Source organism: Diabrotica virgifera, chromosome 9, assembly GCF_917563875.1.
Source record: "Diabrotica virgifera virgifera chromosome 9, PGI_DIABVI_V3a".
NCBI lineage: Eukaryota > Metazoa > Arthropoda > Insecta > Coleoptera > Chrysomelidae > Diabrotica > Diabrotica virgifera.
In genome coordinates, this window is record NC_065451.1 from 145,748,787 (window position 1) to 145,767,276 (window position 18,490).

The window sequence follows — 18,490 nt, forward strand, 5'->3', positions numbered from 1 at the left end:
GACTTAACACCTTCCCCCGCGACTAACAATGTTGACCTTGATGGCTTAGGCAATGACAGGGTCTCTAATACTCCAACTTTAAATAGATATTTTTCAATACCTTATATCAAAGATATTACTCCGGGGTTGACTAGGATATTTAATAATTTAGAAAGTAACAATAACAACAATGATAATCATTTTAAAATCAATGTGGCTTTCAGATCAGCTTTAACAATTAACAACCTTTTTTCAAAAGTTAAGGATAAAACAGAAATAGGTAAGCTTAGTAATATTGTCTACAAAGTTCCCTGTTCTTCTTGTAACAAATCGTACATTGGTCAAACTTCTCAACTTCTTAAATTTAGGATCACTTTACACAAAAGTGATTCACGTCTTCAGCCCGACCGTTGTGCATTGGCTAAACACGTCCATACCACAGGTCATTCCATGGACTTTGAAAACACCCTCGTTCTTCATCAAGAGAACAATAAATTTAAAAGGGAATTTATTGAAATGTCCTATATCTTCCTTAATGATTCCTCTATTAATGTTAAAGGTGACTTCAAAAATCTGAGTGATATTTATCATCTTTTACTCAGATCAGATACCAGCCATAGATCGAATTTGCATGACTCCAACTTGACTGATAATACGTAATTGTCAATATTAATAGTTCTATTATCAGATCCTTCCTTCCATAACAAAAACCTGCAAATACTAACTAAATTGTTCATCTCAAATTCTTATCCAACCACACTAATAAATAAGATCTTGTTTAACACAGTCCATAATGAAGACTTAACACCTTCCCCCGCGACTAACAATGTTGACCTTGATGGCTTAGGCAATGACAGGGTCTCTAATACTCCAACTTTAAATAGATATTTTTCAATACCTTATATCAAAGATATTACTCCGGGGTTGACTAGGATATTTAATAATTTAGAAAGTAACAATAACAACAATGATAATCATTTTAAAATCAATGTGGCTTTCAGATCAGCTTTAACAATTAACAACCTTTTTTCAAAAGTTAAGGATAAAACAGAAATAGGTAAGCTTAGTAATATTGTCTACAAAGTTCCCTGTTCTTCTTGTAACAAATCGTACATTGGTCAAACTTCTCAACTTCCTAAATTTAGGATCACTTTACACAAAAGTGATTCACGTCTTCAGCCCGACCGTTGTGCATTGGCTAAACACGTCCATACCACAGGTCATTCCATGGACTTTGAAAACACCCTCGTTCTTCATCAAGAGAACAATAAATTTAAAAGGGAATTTATTGAAATGTCCTATATCTTCCTTAATGATTCCTCTATTAATGTTAAAGGTGACTTCAAAAATCTGAGTGATATTTATCATCTTTTACTCAGATCAGATACCAGCCATAGATCGAATTTGCATGACTCCAACTTGACTGATAATACGTAATTGTCAATATTAATAGTTCTTAGAATAAAAAGTAATTTTTGTTTGCCAATAATCAACAATAATTTTAAAAAATTAAAAAAAAAAAACATTTAAATAAATAGAATATGTAATTATGTAACATGACACTTATGTTGCGGTACATCCTCTTGTAATATTTAGATAAATAAACCTTAATATTTTTGTTTAATAATACCTTTTGTCCGTACCGATTGGGTGTTTGGTACTTCTATGCGTAGGTCAAATGAACCTACATGTCTATTCATGAGCATGCGCTCAATATAGTTAACACCGAACGGGAAAGTTCAAAAAAAAAGAAGGACATATTTAAACATTCATTGTTCTCATCTACATGTAAAGTTACTTCCAACATAAAATGTAGTTATATGCTAGTGTAATTGGTTCCTTGAGTAAATAATTCATTGATTGTAACCATATAGCCATAGTTTTCCAAGTTGAAGTGTTGTGTTTTCTTTTTACTTCAAACAAAAAGAGATATGTTTTTATACATATCGTCTTTTTTATTACTTAACAACGTAACTCTACAATTCTACGTATTGGTAATGAAAACTAACATTTTGCATGGAATATATATGGCTAATTAACATTTTCTTTATTTCAGCCCTGAAGAAGTGAATAATCATTCACGAAAACGTTAGGCCGTACAATTGATACGCATTGAGTTTTGGTTTGCAGATTTCCCCAATATTCAAAACTTTACTGTTTAACTTATCTGCAAAGATTAATCTTTCTTTTTTCTTTATATATATATATATATATATTTGTACAAATATTTTCGACCGTACTGTGTTATAGTGGTTTGAAGTTTCAGCAATTCGGTCATGTGAAATAAAAGTCTATTTGTTATTTCTCAATATTTTTTCGATAAAATACATACTTTTTGAGTATTTGCGAAAAACCGCAGAAAAACGTGTTTTTTTTTGTTGAAAAGTAAACATTTTTAGTCGCAAGTGATTTTAAACAGTGGCTTAAGCAACGTGTCACTCAACATAAAAGTGACTGTAATATCAGAAAAAACTGTTGTGCCTTGGTAGAACACCATTTAAAGACGGGACATAAATTTGACTTTAACAATGTAAAAATCTTGGAACAAGTTGACAATTATAAAAAACGACTCTTCCTTGAGATGGTACATATTATCAAAACTCCAGAATCTATTAATTATAAGACTGATACTAACCATTTGAGTAATATCTACTGTAACATTCTAAATAATAAATAACCTTTAAAATATTTTCAAAAAATGTAAAAATTCAAACAAATTACTCAATTATTCACCTAATAATTAATCCATCTTAATTTTTATTTAATTTCGAAAATTATCAGCCTTATACTAACTCACTATGTACCATCACTTACATTTTATAGATCAATTTAATATACTCTAGTCTCTTTCTAAAATTTTTCTACTATTAATCATACCTTTCCACCTTAAAATTCCGTTAATATTTTCTTTGGTTTACTTTGACCTATTTATTATTAAAAAAAAGAATTTTAAATATCAGACAATATTCTATGAATATAAAATTTATTGCAGTTACCATAACTCCGAAATAATAAATGTCAAAATCAAAATTAAGTCAATGTCCCTTACGATATGTTAAAAAAATCTAAATTAATACTCTTATAGTTGTAAGTAATTAAATATTTAGCTTTTGTTAATTTCTAATCTTAATAAATTTACAGTTTTCTCCTGAAGAAGTCACAAAAGTGTGACGAAATATTGAGAAATAACAAATAGACTTTTATTTCACATGACCGAATTGCTGAAACTTCAAACCACTATATATATATATATATATATATATATATATATATATATATATATATAGGGTGTCCCAAAAGTAGTGGAACGGTCGAATATTTCGCGAACTAAACATCGGATCGAAAAACTGAAAAATACGTGTCCAATAATTTTCAAAAATCTATCCAATGACACCAAACACCAACCCCCGTTACACCCCCTGGAGGTGGGGTGGGGGGTAACTTTAAAATCTCAAATGGAAACCCCTAGTTTTTCTTGCCGATTTTAATTCACTACATAAAAGTAAGTAACTTTTATTCAAGACATTTTTTCGAACTGTGGATAGATGGCGCTATAATCGGAAAAAACGATTTATCCTGATACCATAGGTAAATTATAGAAACTGTCTAATATCTAGAGAAATACACTTCCAAATGAGAAACTAAAATAGAGGTTTTTAATATTTTTCGAAAACCTATCGATAAACGCCACCATGGCCCTCCAAGCCACCCCCTGGAGGTGGGGTGGGGGTAAATTTAAAATCTTAAGTAGCAACCCCCACTTTTTATTGCAGATTCGATTTCGTCATGAAAAATTAAGCAACATTTATTCGAAACATTTTTTAAAATTGCTGACAGATGGCGCTAATAAATCGTATTTTGCCAATTAAAGCGCCATCTATCAAAAATTCTAAACAATGTTTCGAATAAATGTTGCTTAATTTTTCATGACCAATCCGAATCTGTAATAAAAAGTGGGGGTTGCTATGTAAGATTTTAAAGTTACCCCTCAACCCCACCTCCAGTGGGTGGGTTGGAGGGTCATGTTTGGTGTTTATCGATAGGTTTTCAAAAAATATTAAAAACCTCTTTTTTAGTTTCTAATTTGGAAGTGTATTTCTAGAGATATTATAGACCGTTTCTATAATTTACCTGTGGTATCATGATAAATCGTTTTTCCCAATTATAGCGCCATCTATCCACAGTCTGAAAAAATGCCTTGAATAAAAGTTGCTTACTTTTACGTAACGAATCCCAATCTGCAAGAAAAACTAGGGGTTTCTATTTGAGATTTTAAAGTTACCCCCCACCCCACCTCCAGGGGGTGTAGTGGGGGTTGGTGTTTAATGTCATTGGATAGATTTTTGAAAATGATTGAACACGTATTTTTCAGTTTTTCGATCCGATGTTTAGTTCGCGAAATATTCGACCGTTCCACTACTTTTGGGACACTCTGTATATATATATATATATATATATATATATATAAGATGGTGGTATTCTTGACTGTAGATTTATATATCAAGTAGTGACTCTTGAGGATGCAGTCAGTTTATTTGGCCCACAAGACAAAGAAAACTCTTTGACTTACTGTCAAGCTTTCGAATTATATTTAATTCTTTTTCAAGACATCTACAAAATTTATAAATGTAAGAATTAAGTAATTACAATGTATATTTTGTTTACTTACTAGTCGTTGAGATTGATTGAAAAAGTTGAAACTTTACTAAAAGGACAATCACACACATATTAAAATATTTAAATAATTTTAGCCAATCTATTACATTATGTTGTGTCCATGGTTCGTTGTTCAACATGTATGAAGTGTATACCATTTCTTTAGAAGGAAAGCAAAACCAGTAACCATAGTTTTTTTATAATTACAGTTATTAATTTGATTGATGTAAAGTAAATTAGTCCAGTCAATGTGTCTACCAGCATAAAATGAATTTTTAATGGTGGAATGTACGATAGAAAATCAGATTATGATGTGTCAAATGTTTGTTGATATGCTAATATGTAACAATAAATGTTACTTAATTTGTCTATATCTGACTTTCTATTTATACATTTTCTATTTTTCTGGATGTGTGTCATTTCTACAAATAACCTTTTCTGTTCATTTTTCAACCTTTTCTGTTTTAAATATTTTCAACAACCAATGTAGCCAACTACAGTTCACTGCAGAAAGAGAACAAAACAACAGTCTCCCTTTTCTGGATATGCTAGTCCATCGCACTCAAGATAATAGTCTCATAACAGAATGGTATCGAAAACCGATTTCTAGCAATAGATTCATAAATTACTATTCTGAACATCCTACAAGAATGAAAATAAACTTAATTTTGGGACTAAAAAGTCGAGTAATAAAAATATCTCATCCAACATATAGAGAAAAGAGTTTGAAGAGACTAAAAAACATATTAATGGAAAACTCTTATCCAGTAGGACTACTTAATAAATTAATTTTTAGTACTGCTACCTCTCCAGCTTCCATCACATTGATTGACAATACCAATAATAAAAAACAACCCACAGTGAATATGGCAAGCCAAGAAAGAAACACTAGCCCAACAATCGACACCTTAGTACCAACAACACCACAAACATTTGGATCTTTACCTTATATTCCATTCTTAACACCAAAACTTCTCAAATTATTTAAAGGACTCGAAAACATAAAAATTGCTACCAGAAACGTTAAAACTATAGCACATTTATACACCAAAACTAAAGATCCACTTACGACTAAGGAAAGTTCAAAAGTTGTGTATCAAATACCTTGCTCAGACTGCGATAAGGTTTATATAGGAGAAACATCTCGGACATTACACAGCAGAATAATTTCCCACAGAAGTGATATTAATACAAAAAAATCGCAAGCTTGTGCATTAGCAGATCACTCAATTAATCTAAATCATACATTTAATTTTTCACAAGCGTCAATCTTAGAGAGGGTGAAAAATGAACAGAAAAGGTTATTTGTAGAAATGACACACATCCAGAAAAATAGAAAATGTATAAATAGAAAGTCAGATATAGACAAATTAAGTAACATTTATTGTTACATATTAGCATATCAACAAACATTTGACACATCATAATCTGATTTTCTATCGTACATTCCACCATTAAAAATTCATTTTATGCTGGTAGACACATTGACTGGACTAATTTACTTTACATCAATCAAATTAATAACTGTAATTATAAAAAAACTATGGTTACTGGTTTTGCTTTCCTTCTAAAGAAATGGTATACACTTCATACATGTTGAACAACGAACCATGGACACAACATAATGTAATAGATTGGCTAAAATTATTTAAATATTTTAATATGTGTGTGATTGTCCTTTTAGTAAAGTTTCAACTTTTTCAATCAATCTCAACGACTAGTAAGTAAACAAAATATACATTGTAATTACTTAATTCTTACATTTATAAATTTTGTAGATGTCTTGAAAAAGAATTAAATATAATTCGAAAGCTTGACAGTAAGTCAAAGAGTTTTCTTTGTCTTGTGGGCCAAATAAACTGACTGCATCCTCAAGAGTCACTACTTGATATATAAATCTACAGTCAAGAATACCACCATCTTATATATATATATATATATATATATATATATATATATATATATATATATATATATATATATATATATATATAATGGAATAAAGTGCATTTGACAAACCTCTGTTTCTGGAGCACCATATTGTGTGCAAACATGGTATGTTTTCACTTGCTATATTTTTAAGGTTAAAAATTATTAATAAAAATCATTTTACAGCTTAATCCCTATAGAAATGTCTCCAAAGGGTTGTGTACATGTGATCTAACAAAAGTGGGAAAGGCAAACACATTGCTGGGTTGCTGCACTTTGTAAATAATAATACAAGTACTACAAAGACAGACCGTGAACAACAATGGGATAAACCAGGTGACAAAACGATGGCCAAAGAAAAATATTCGAAGGTACTGAGTTTCCAAGAGATGTTTCCTCCAAGAGGTGTAAAAGGATGCCTCCAACATTAGAGGAATTAAAAAATCCTTCTCACTTGAAAACCATATTGGAGATGAAAAACAAAAATAAAGAGGACTTAACAGTCGAATTATATCTGAATGACATTGTTCAAAATAGTAGATTAAACCATCTAAAAGAAGAGTGTAATATACAGCGTGTCTACTTGAGTTGGAAACATATGGGAAACTTTTTTATTATTAATTTTACGAAAAAAAGTTATTCTTTATAAAAAGTTCTGCATGCCCCAAAACCTAAGATTCAATTATCAGATATCAAATTTTCTCAATATTATACGAGGTATGTCAAAAAATATGAATTTCGGCTAAGGGTAAAGTACCTTTATTTCTCTCAATATCGAAAATTCTTATGATAAAAAGTTGTTTGGAATTAAAAACTAAGATGAAATATGCAATTACATGCTTCTTATTGAAAAAAAATATTTTTCTCAAATTTATGGATACCCAACATCGTTTTTAATTATTACAAATATCATAACTCGTTTATTATTCATTTTACGAAAAAAAGTTATTCTTCATAAAAAACTTTGCATGGTCTAAAATCTAAGACACAACCATGATATATCAACTTTTATTAATTATACGAGGTGTGTCAAAAAATATGAAATTCGCTCAATATTATAGCACCTTTATATTTCACAGTATTTCAATTAGAAGGATGTAATTGCATATTGACACATAGTTTTTAATTCTAAACAACTTTTTTAATAACCGTTTTCAATATTGTGAAAAATAAAGGTACTTTACTCTTGAGTGAAATTCATATTTTTTGACATAACTCGTATAAAATTAATAAAATGTCATATCTGTTGGTTGAATCTTCGGTCTTAGGACATACAGAGATTTTTATAAAGAATACCTTTTTTTCGTAAAAGTAATAATAAAAGAGTTATCGTATGTGTAATGAATAAAAACGAAGTTAGTATCAATAAATTTGAGAAAAATTTGGAAAATATTTTTTTCCAATTAGAAGCATGTAATTACATATTTGAGCTTGGTTTTTATTTCCAAACAACTTTTCATAATTAGAATTTTGGATATTGAGAGAAATAAAGGTACTTTACCCTTAGCCGAAATTCATATTTTTTGACATACCTCGTATAATATTGAGAAAATTTGATACCTGATAATTGAATCTTAGGTTTTGGGGCATGCAGAATTTTTTATAAAGAATAACTTTTTTTCGTAAAATTAATAATAAAAAAGTTTCCCATATGTTTCCAACTCAAGTAGACACGCTGTATGTGTGGAAATCTTATAATCTGACCTACAGTCAGAGTGAGTTTATGATGGATGCTGAATTGTACCATTTTTGTAATAGTCAGATTGTTTTAACCCAGGACCAAATTGCAGATATATGATGCAGTACCATTAAACAAAGTGAATCACCACAATGGTTTGAAATTAGAAAATGTAGAATAGCAGCTAGTGCAGGTGTGGACGCCATTTCTCACAGAAGAACAAAGAGTGTACATGCATTAGTTGAAGAAATGTGAGCGGCCGTGGGTAACGGCATAAACGCTGGCCTCATACGCCAGTAGACGTGGGTTCGATCCCTGCCAAAGACAAACCATTTTCATTTCCAATAATGACATGAGCCGTCTCACCGTGCCTCGGAGAGTACGTTAAGCCGTCGGTCCCCCTGGGCTAGTGTACATCGACACTAGTTACTTGAAACAGGGTTAAAGATGTAATTGGCGCTGGAACTATCCGAAAAGATCTCCCCGGCAAAAATTCCATACGATATTATTATTATTATAGTTGAAGAAATGGTAATAAATAAAAAAAATTGAAAATGATGCAATGAGGCATTGAAAGCACTATGAAGAAACAGCTAGGAATTTATTTATACCTGGAGATGTATAAAAATGAGAGTAGTGATATATTGTATGTGCAAAATGTGGAATATTGTGGAATATTAATTAGGTGAACATCCGTTGTCTAGGGTGAATATTAATTAGTTTAATTAACGCCATTTGAGTAAATTAAAAAAAGGGGAGGGGGAATATATGAGATTTTGTATGCAAAATGAGCAGGTCACCGACCTGGCGCATCTGGTGTGTCTAGACAACATCGAGAAGTAGAGGTAGTGGAAAGAGTAGGGGGAGGGTTATTGTGTATAAGAACCCGAGACGTGCAGACATGGATCATAATTCCAAAATGAGTGCTACATATCGAAACGTATTCCTGGGTGAACGCCGGTTTTACCTGAACCCATCGAACTCAAAATTTGTTTCTGTTTGCCTAGCACATGAATTAAATTTTGAACCGGTAGTTGTTATCAGTGGTAACAAACAAGATCGCGTTTTGTTTAGTGAACCCGAGTGGTTAAACTTTTTATCACATAAAAGTGTAATTGACAGTTTTATGGCGGGGAATCCCCAACAATCGATTAATGATGGTAAAGTACAACTAGAGTTCATGCATCTGTCCCACATGTCAGTGGTAAAAGTTACCAATGGTGAGTCACAGATAATTTTGGGTGGCAATTCCATTGCATCGCTGTGGACAACACTTCCAATAGTTAACTACATTTTGGAAACTTTGAAAAAGGAAAACTTTATTAGTTCGTTAAAAATACCAAAGACGGGAGTTGATTCAAATAATCCTATTGAATCTGGGCTGCAAATAATGGAACCAATAAAGAATATAAATAAAACAACTTATGGTATGGCGCTAGAGTTAATTCATAGATACCCAGAGCTACTCTATGATCAAATTTAGCGAAGATGTTCGTATTCACTACATTGAATCAACTTGTCCGTGTAGAACAAGGTACTGTGAGTTTGTGGCTGCTGACAGAGTAAGATTTCAACGTACAATAAAAGAACTTGCTAAAATTATTAATCCTGTATTAGATGTAAACCATAGAAATAAATATATGTAAAAATTGAATATATTAATTTACCACACCCCTTCCACTACAGAAATAAATTATTTTATATGTAAGAGCATATCTTTTAAAAACTAATAGTCACCATGTGTCTAGAAGATGAGTCAGACAAACTGAATAGTTTTTATGGAAGGTTATCCACGTTTAAAAACTGGAGAGGGTTGGTTCCTTCGATTGAGTTAGCAGTATATGGATTTTACTATCTACAAAAAGAAGATATTGTAAGGTGCTTTTGCTGTCATGTAGAAATTTATCATTGGCTGTCTACTGATGATGTGTATAAAGAACACATCAAATTTAGTCCAAACTGTAGTTTCGCACAAATAATCCACTCCAAATTTCCGAAATACCAGATCAATAAAGAAATCCAAACCGAAAACAATCAACTAAATGGAAAAATTAATTTATATGTAAATGTGCTTCTTAGTATGGTACATTTTGTGTTTTTGCTATTAAGTATCTACGTAAGTAGAAAAATATGATCCAATATGTAGATATAAACAAAAACTGTGTGTATGTTAAATTATTTACGCAAGTGAAATAAAAATAATTTTTTTGTAAAAAAGTTTTTTATTTTAATATTATAATACATTATTTTTATTAATCCATGAATTATGAGTAGAATCCATCCCTAACCATTTCACAAACACCTTGTTACCCTTTCTTTTCAATACCTTCTCGACTAAGTAGACATCAGGGTGCTGGGTTTTCATTAATTCTTCGCTGTAAAACGCCCCTTGAATTTCTTCTTTGCGTGAATCTTCTAGTAAGTAAGTCACTGGATTTGTCTGCTTGACTTTTCTTATTTTAAAAATCTCATTTGTCCAGTTGGGTAAATAACCCTTAGTAAACAAATTTCTATATCTCGAAATTCGGACATAATCACCAACTTTGTATTTATTTTTTCGAGGGTCAATGATTTTAAGGTAATTATATGCTGTTATATTCCTGGCATTCTTTTCATTAACTTTGCTAGGAATGGCACCTGTGGTTGAATGTTTAGTATTATTGTACTTTTTAACTATATCAGGAAGATTATTCACCCATTTGTAAGTACCTTGCAAGCTGAACTGCGTCCACAACATTGATTTTATTGTTCTGATGACTCTCTCAGCAATAGAGGCTTTTAAATTCGAGAATGTGCTGTAGTGGTTAATACCATGTGACTTCATGAGCTCATGAAACTGAGAATTGTAAAACTCTTTACCCAAATCTGTTTGAAGGTTTTTTGGTGTCTTCTTCATTTGATTTAAAAAATTTTCCATGGCTTTAGTAATTTCAGCCCCTGTTTTTCTTTTAACCGGTTCCGCCCACACAAATTTACTAAACGCATTAATTACAACGAGAATATATTGGTATCCACTATTTACTTTGGCATAAGGAATCATTATAGCTAAATCTGCTTGAATCAGATCGTTTAATCCTTTGATGATTACATGTCTCCGTCTAAAATTTTTTTTGCCGGTTTATGCAGTTCGTGTACGACTTGTGATTTAATGTTTGACATCTTTTTCTAAAGGACAACGAAGAGTAATATAAACTACAAAAGTAGAATCTTTATCTAGTTTAAAACAAATTGTATCACCTTTAAAAATCTTTACTCCTGGTAATTGCTCATATTTATACTCTGTATTAACTGATTTAGAGGTTATCATTACATTTCCACTTGAAACATTAATTTGCACTCGATCAACAATACCACTTAGTGTAAATTGGTATGAAAATAAACCACTTTCCAACATATAATATTGTTTGTTCAAATTTGTTTCTTTCGTTCCTTTGAAAGTTAACACACATTTACTATAGAAAGAAGAAGGATCACACACAAAATATAATGGTGATGGAGATAAATCAGGAATTTGACAACTTTTTAAAAAACTTCCTTTAAAAGACTTCCAAACCTATTCATAGGCATTATTGTATTATACCACCTTCTCGAAGTTCCTCAATTATAGATATAATTTCATTCACCACTCCGTCGTTTCCTGCAGCCAGTGATGCTAGGAGAAGTTGTAATCTATCTATTAATTCATTAAAATCATCAAAGTATTTATACTGTAATTGTTTGCCACTAAATTTTTTGTAAAGTGCACCGCCTTTTTTATTCAATAATTCTTTAGCTAAGTTTCGCGTTACTATTCCTGCTAAATTTCCAGGAAGCGAATTTAAACGAGTTCTAGATGTTTTAGGTCTAGTCTCCAAAGCTGGTTTAATAATAAAATCATATTTATCCTTTATTTTTGATGGAATACTTTTTATAGGTAATGCAGGATTATTGTTTCTATACAAGGTGTTTCATTAATAATTGTCCATATAGTAACTGGAGAAACCTTAGCACAAAATACGAAGATTTAACCTAAAACACTTAAATAAAATGTGGTTCCTTACTGAGTTACAGGGTGTTTTATCTAAAAATTTAAAAACTATCTTTGCTCAGCATTTTAAAACTATTCCACGTATCCTTTTCATACTTGGCAGAAAGTGCGACTACTAGACACCCTACTAAATTATGATAAAAAAACGTTTCTAGCTACTACCAGAGGCGTACGACAGGGGATGGTTAATGGTTGACCCTTCTCAAATTCTACGCCGCTGGAGGAATTACTATTTTAGTACAATTTTTAGATTCACCAATACTTTCTACGTAAATAATATACTCTCCATTGGTAACGATAAAGCCATTAGTTTTCGAGATATTTAAGTTAAATATGGAACGGCACAGTTATCTTGATTAATGTATGATATGATTCAGATGATTAAAATTTAAAAATTATTTGTACCCAGTACTTTAAAACTATTTGGCGTATCCTTATCATACTTGTCAGAAAGTGTATTTACTGTACATCCTACTAAATTAAGATAAATAAACGTTTCTAGCTACTACCAGAGGCGTACGACAGGGTATAGTGGCTGGTTGACTATTCCCAAATTCTACGCCACTGACTAAATTGCTATTTTAGTGTAATTTTTTGATTTTGCAATACTTTTTATGTAAATAATATACTCTTCAATCGTAACGATAAAATGATTAGTTTTCGAGATATTTGAAATTAAAAATGAAGCGACAATACATTAATCAAAATAACCGTGTCGTTTTATTTTTAACTTCAAAAATCTCGAAAAATAATGATTTTATCGTTACGAATGAAGAGTATATTATTTTCATATAAAGTATTGGAGAATCCACAAATTGAACTAAAATAGCAATTTCGGCAGTGGCGTAGAATTTGGAAAGGGTCAACCATTCACTTTCCCCCGTCGTACGCCGCTGGTAATAGCCAGAAACGTTTGTTTACCATAATTTAGCAACTTGTACAGTGACTATACTTCCTGCCAAGTATGAAAAGAATACGTCGAATAGTTTTAAAATGCTGGGCAAAAATAGTTTTTAAATTTTTAGATAAAACACCCTGTAACTCAGTAAGGAACCACATTTTATTTAAGTATTTTAGGTTAAATCTTCGTATTTTGTGCTAAGGTTTCTCCAGTTACTATATGGACAATTATTAATGAAACACCCTGTATATCGCATTTGTTCTACGTAATATATCAATATATTCGTTAACATCTTCTTTTTTAAACGATACGGGATTAGTTTTAAATAAAAGCTCGTATAAACCTGGTGTTCTGCGATATTTAACGTCGTTGATAGTTCCTAGCCAGGTCCTTCAAAATTAATTTGAGAATCTCCAATAGAAAATTTTTCAGTTTCAAGGTCGTGGTAAATTCCCAGGTCGTGGTCGAAATTACCTTCTGTCTTCAATGTTAGCTTTAATATAATCCTTTGGCAAGGGAGAAGTATAATTTTCATAAAATGTATTCATTACATCTGGATTAGTAATCATCTCATTAAATTCTCGAAGCGTGTCCTCAAAATACCGATTAATATTCTCATCCGTGGTATTCGTTTGTCCTTTGGACACAAAAGTTTCTTCTGGCTGTGATGTAAATACTTCTTCCCTTGGAATAATAGATTCATTTCCAAAATTAGTAGGTGTTTTCGACTGTTCAGAAATTACACTTTTATTTTTAGTAGGTGTTTTCGATTGTTCATAAATTACACTCTTATTTGGAGATGAATTTTCAGAAAATACACTCTTATTTGGAGATGAAAATGCTAAACGATAATTAGATTTTCGTATTTTATAGTACTTTGGTGTGAGTGGTTGTGGTTCATATTTAATATTTGGCTCTTGTTTAATAGATGGAACAGTATCGAGTTTGTGTAAAAGTTCATTAAGTGGTTGAGTAATTGGCTTATAGTTTTTTTCTAATGTAGACTGAGATTGAGCTATATCCCTTTTTAAACTGCGATACTTTTTCTTTAATGCTTGTCGCGATAAAAGCAGTTTTCGTGTAACTTTGGGATCGATTGTGTATTCTAAACCACTTCTTTACAGCCTTATATACTTATCGAACCCACACCGATATCGCCCGTTAGATTTGGGGGAGTCTTTATCAATGACAAGAAATCCATGTTTATCTTTCCAGCAGAATGAGCACAAATCCTTAAATTGTTGAAAAGTCATATCAATATTTACATGATCATCAAAGATATGTTTTAAATTCGTAAAGTCTTGGTGAAAAACTACAAGTAAATTAGAATTATCTCTAATTGTTTTGGAATTGCACTGTAAGTTTGACACAGATAAAAACAATCCAAGTGTTTATGTCTTCCGTGACAATAATAATTTTGTATAATTTTTTGATCACATGACGGAATATCGTCAAAAATAACTACTGAATTTTCTTTAATATCATCAGGAGGTGATACATTAATGGAATCATTATATTCTTTATACCCAATTTCGTTTATAGGCTTAATCAAGTTTCGCAAGTATATATACTTTGGCTGGTACAAAGATTTGGAATATAAATAAATATTTTCAAATCTAAGACCATTTGGATGTTCAATTAAAGACAATAATACGTTAGTCTTGCCACACCCACTTGGTCCAACAATTAGAACCCTTTTGAGCCCATTAAAGAGATAACCATGTTTTACCTGAAGCTCTTTGGTAATATCATTGTGGTTTGTAATGGGAAGAGAGAGTTTTTGTGATTCAATCTTCATTGTGAAAATGAGTTTAAAACTTTGGGTATATATAGCCCAACACCAATATATATAAGAGGCAGACCATGAAAAAAAAAAGTTTCAACGAACTACTAAAAGAAAAGGACGTGGGTTATTAAACTCACTCATTAACAAGCTCCCTCTAGAACTACATCTTCCCGGATATTCATATTGTGGACCAGGAATTCGTTTACAACAGAGATTAAAGCGGGAGGATAAGGGAATCAATAAACTAGACGAGGCTTGTAAACAACACGATATTGAATACTCTAAACATACTGATTTATCAACCAGACACGAAGCGGATAAGATCTTAGAAAACAAAGCGTGGGATATTGTGAAATCGAAAAACACCCCATTTGGACAAAAAGCAGCCGCCTGGTTTGTTACAACAGCTATGAAAGGAAAACGTAAGTTGGGAATGGGTCTTAAACGCAAAAAAGGCGGTTCTCTTCGTAAAAAGATAAATAAAAAAAAAGAATAATTAAAGCACCTAAAAAGGGAGGATTTCTACCATTACTTTTACCTTTATTAAGCGCACTCGGAGCCGTCGGAGGAATGGGTGCAGGAATTTACAAGGCCATCGGTGATGCGAAAACTAATCGAATGAATCTTGAAGAACAAAAACGCCATAATCTAGCCATGGAACAAAAAGGCAAAGGATTGTATTTAAGACCGTATAAAGGGTATGGATTATACTTAAAACCTTATTCAAAAAACTAAACCTTCCTCATCACGCTTTAACAAATACAGATATAATGAAGTATGGTAAAACATTGCCATATTTTAGAGGTGTATTTATGAGAGACATGCTACCTAAAAATATTCATAAAAACGAGTGTGGTGTTATAAATTTAGATTCAAAACGTGGTGAGGGTACACAATGGGTAGCCTATGCAAAATCTAAATCCCATATAATTTACTTTGATTCGTATGGGGATTTGCCTCCACCACAAAATGTAATCAAATATTTTTTAAGTAATGGTGATGTACAAATATATTACAACTATGATAAAATCCAAAACGATTCATACAAGTGCGGTCATTACTCATTAGATTTTCTATTCAACTACTATAAATAGCAAATAATGTTAATTGCTTGCGTAAAATGTCTTTAAACTTTACGCTTACTGGAAGCTCTTCAAATCTGAGCTATAATTTTAATCCCCCAATTTACCTTGAAGATGAATTTGATTATGAAATTGGTCTAACCAGTTTGTATAGTTTTAATACTATTCCAAATGTTGATGAAAGCAATAACCTTTTTCTCTGGAATTTCAAAAATTTTACCCATAGCTACAAGTTACCTGAGGGGGCCTATGAGTTGGATGATATTACGAAACTTATTCAAGAAAACATGAAAAAGATTGATAATGATGCGACTTTAGAAATTACTCCACAATTATCAACTTCAAAAGTTGTTATTAAGAGTAACCGAGAAATTTCTTTTCTCCCCGTAAATTCCATTGGATTATCATTTGGTTTTAAATCACGACAACTAGCTCCAAACCAAACACATGTTTCAAATAAACCCGTGGAAATATGGGGGGCAAACACCCTGTGTGTTGATTGTAACATTGCTTCGGGATGCTATTTAAATGGGAATCCAGTTCACATTATCCATCAGTTCTTTCCAACAGTACCGATTGGGTATAAAATAGTGGATGCTCCTCAAAACATTTTGTATTATCCAGTTGGTATCAAGACAATCACCAACCTTACAGTAAAGATTATTAACCAAGCAGGTAAACTTATTAACTTTGGGGGAGAAGAAGTAACAGTAAATTTACATCTTAGAAAACGTATATAAATAATGGTTTTAGTTTTTTCCCACATACCAAAAACATATATAAAGAAATTACCTTCTAAAATAGTAACGCCATCTATCAAAAAAACATATAAACGGAGATCACCTTCTAAAAAACCATCTATACCAAAAACATATAAAAGCAGATTACCTTCCAAAAAAATAACATCATCAAATCGCCACTTTCTGCAATCGTTGGGATTTAAAGTCTTAATATGTGATGTGGAAAGCGAAAAGGGACCAGTTGTCGGAAGAGTAAATTGTTCAGGGCAGGCAATAATAGAGATCGAGGAAAAAATATCGATTTTGAGTTTTTAATCGATTATTATGCAGTAACACTTCCTTTGCTGGTCAGAATCGATTGTAAAGTCGACTTTGTCTTGGAAATATCGAATAATGTCGATTATACGAACACATGTAATGTGACAGAAAAGGGACCAGTTGTCGTTATGGAGTTATAACATTGCCCGACAACTGGCCCCTTTTCAGCTTGTATCAGTAAGATACAGAAATTTCCCTTTCACTAAGAAATTTAGGACAATGTACATTTCTTCTATTGGAGAGCTGATAGATTGTGCAAATCAGTCCACACCAACTTCAAAAGTGAATGCAGCAGTGGCTGTTGGAAATGAGGATGGCACAGTGCTCATCAAGGTTTTTGATTGGCTAAGTAAAACTTATGTTTGGCTCATGTAAAACTGACATAAATGGGAATCAGTTCAGTTTCACAATTTTCTCAACTGAAGCAGGCCCATCTGGATTTCCAGCAGAAATTACACCACTTGGTAAGTTGTATCCTTTTTATTAGACCAAGCTAGAACTCATTTTCCCCTAAAAGAGACTGGAATTTAGAAGGTTAATAAAAAAGTCAAAATAGCACCAAAAATACATTAAAAAGTTGAAAAATATCAAATTAAACTTGAAAATTTTGAAGCTAAAATTTTTGTTGAATACCTTTTTATTCATCAAGATAATAATCAATTATTTTATTCATTGTTACAGGTATGTCAAAAGAGAGGAAGGAGTATCTTCACAAGAATATTAGAGCCTACTGCAAAGATGAGTTCAAGGATATTCTGTGTCCTCCTGTCACCGACGTTGATGAAGATTCATCAGAACCTCAACCAAGGTCATCTTGTATGGAAACCACTAGGAAGCGAAAACGGTCCATTTAAAAAGTTGTATATTTGATTTAATGTTTATCATACTCTCATTTTCAAAAGAATCTCTACTTTTCATGTATTATTAGATATTTAAATATTAAAAGTTGAGCCTGAGTCTTTGAGCAAAAAGTTTAAACTTGTTTTTCTTATAACTCGCATCTTCCTTTTTTGTCATTTAAATAGGCATAAGTTAGTTTTTTTTTATTATTTATCAAGATATGAATCTAAATTTGATCTCAAATTTCTCATGACAGTCTACTTGAAGAGAAAAAATGAAAGTCCAATGACATTTTGTGCCCTTCTGTCACCATTGGTGACAAGATTGATGCAAAGGCCCATTGGAACTTCAATGCGGGCCATCTTCTACGGTAACCACTAAAAGCATAATGGTCCATAAAAAAATTAATTGTTATGTAATGTAGTGTTTATTGGTTTCATTTTAAAGAGAATTTCCTCCTCTTCATTTTTATGTATAAATCATTCCTTAAATAATATTGATTATTGAGGAAAAAGACTGATTGAATAAGAGAAAACTTCAAATGCGTTTTTTGC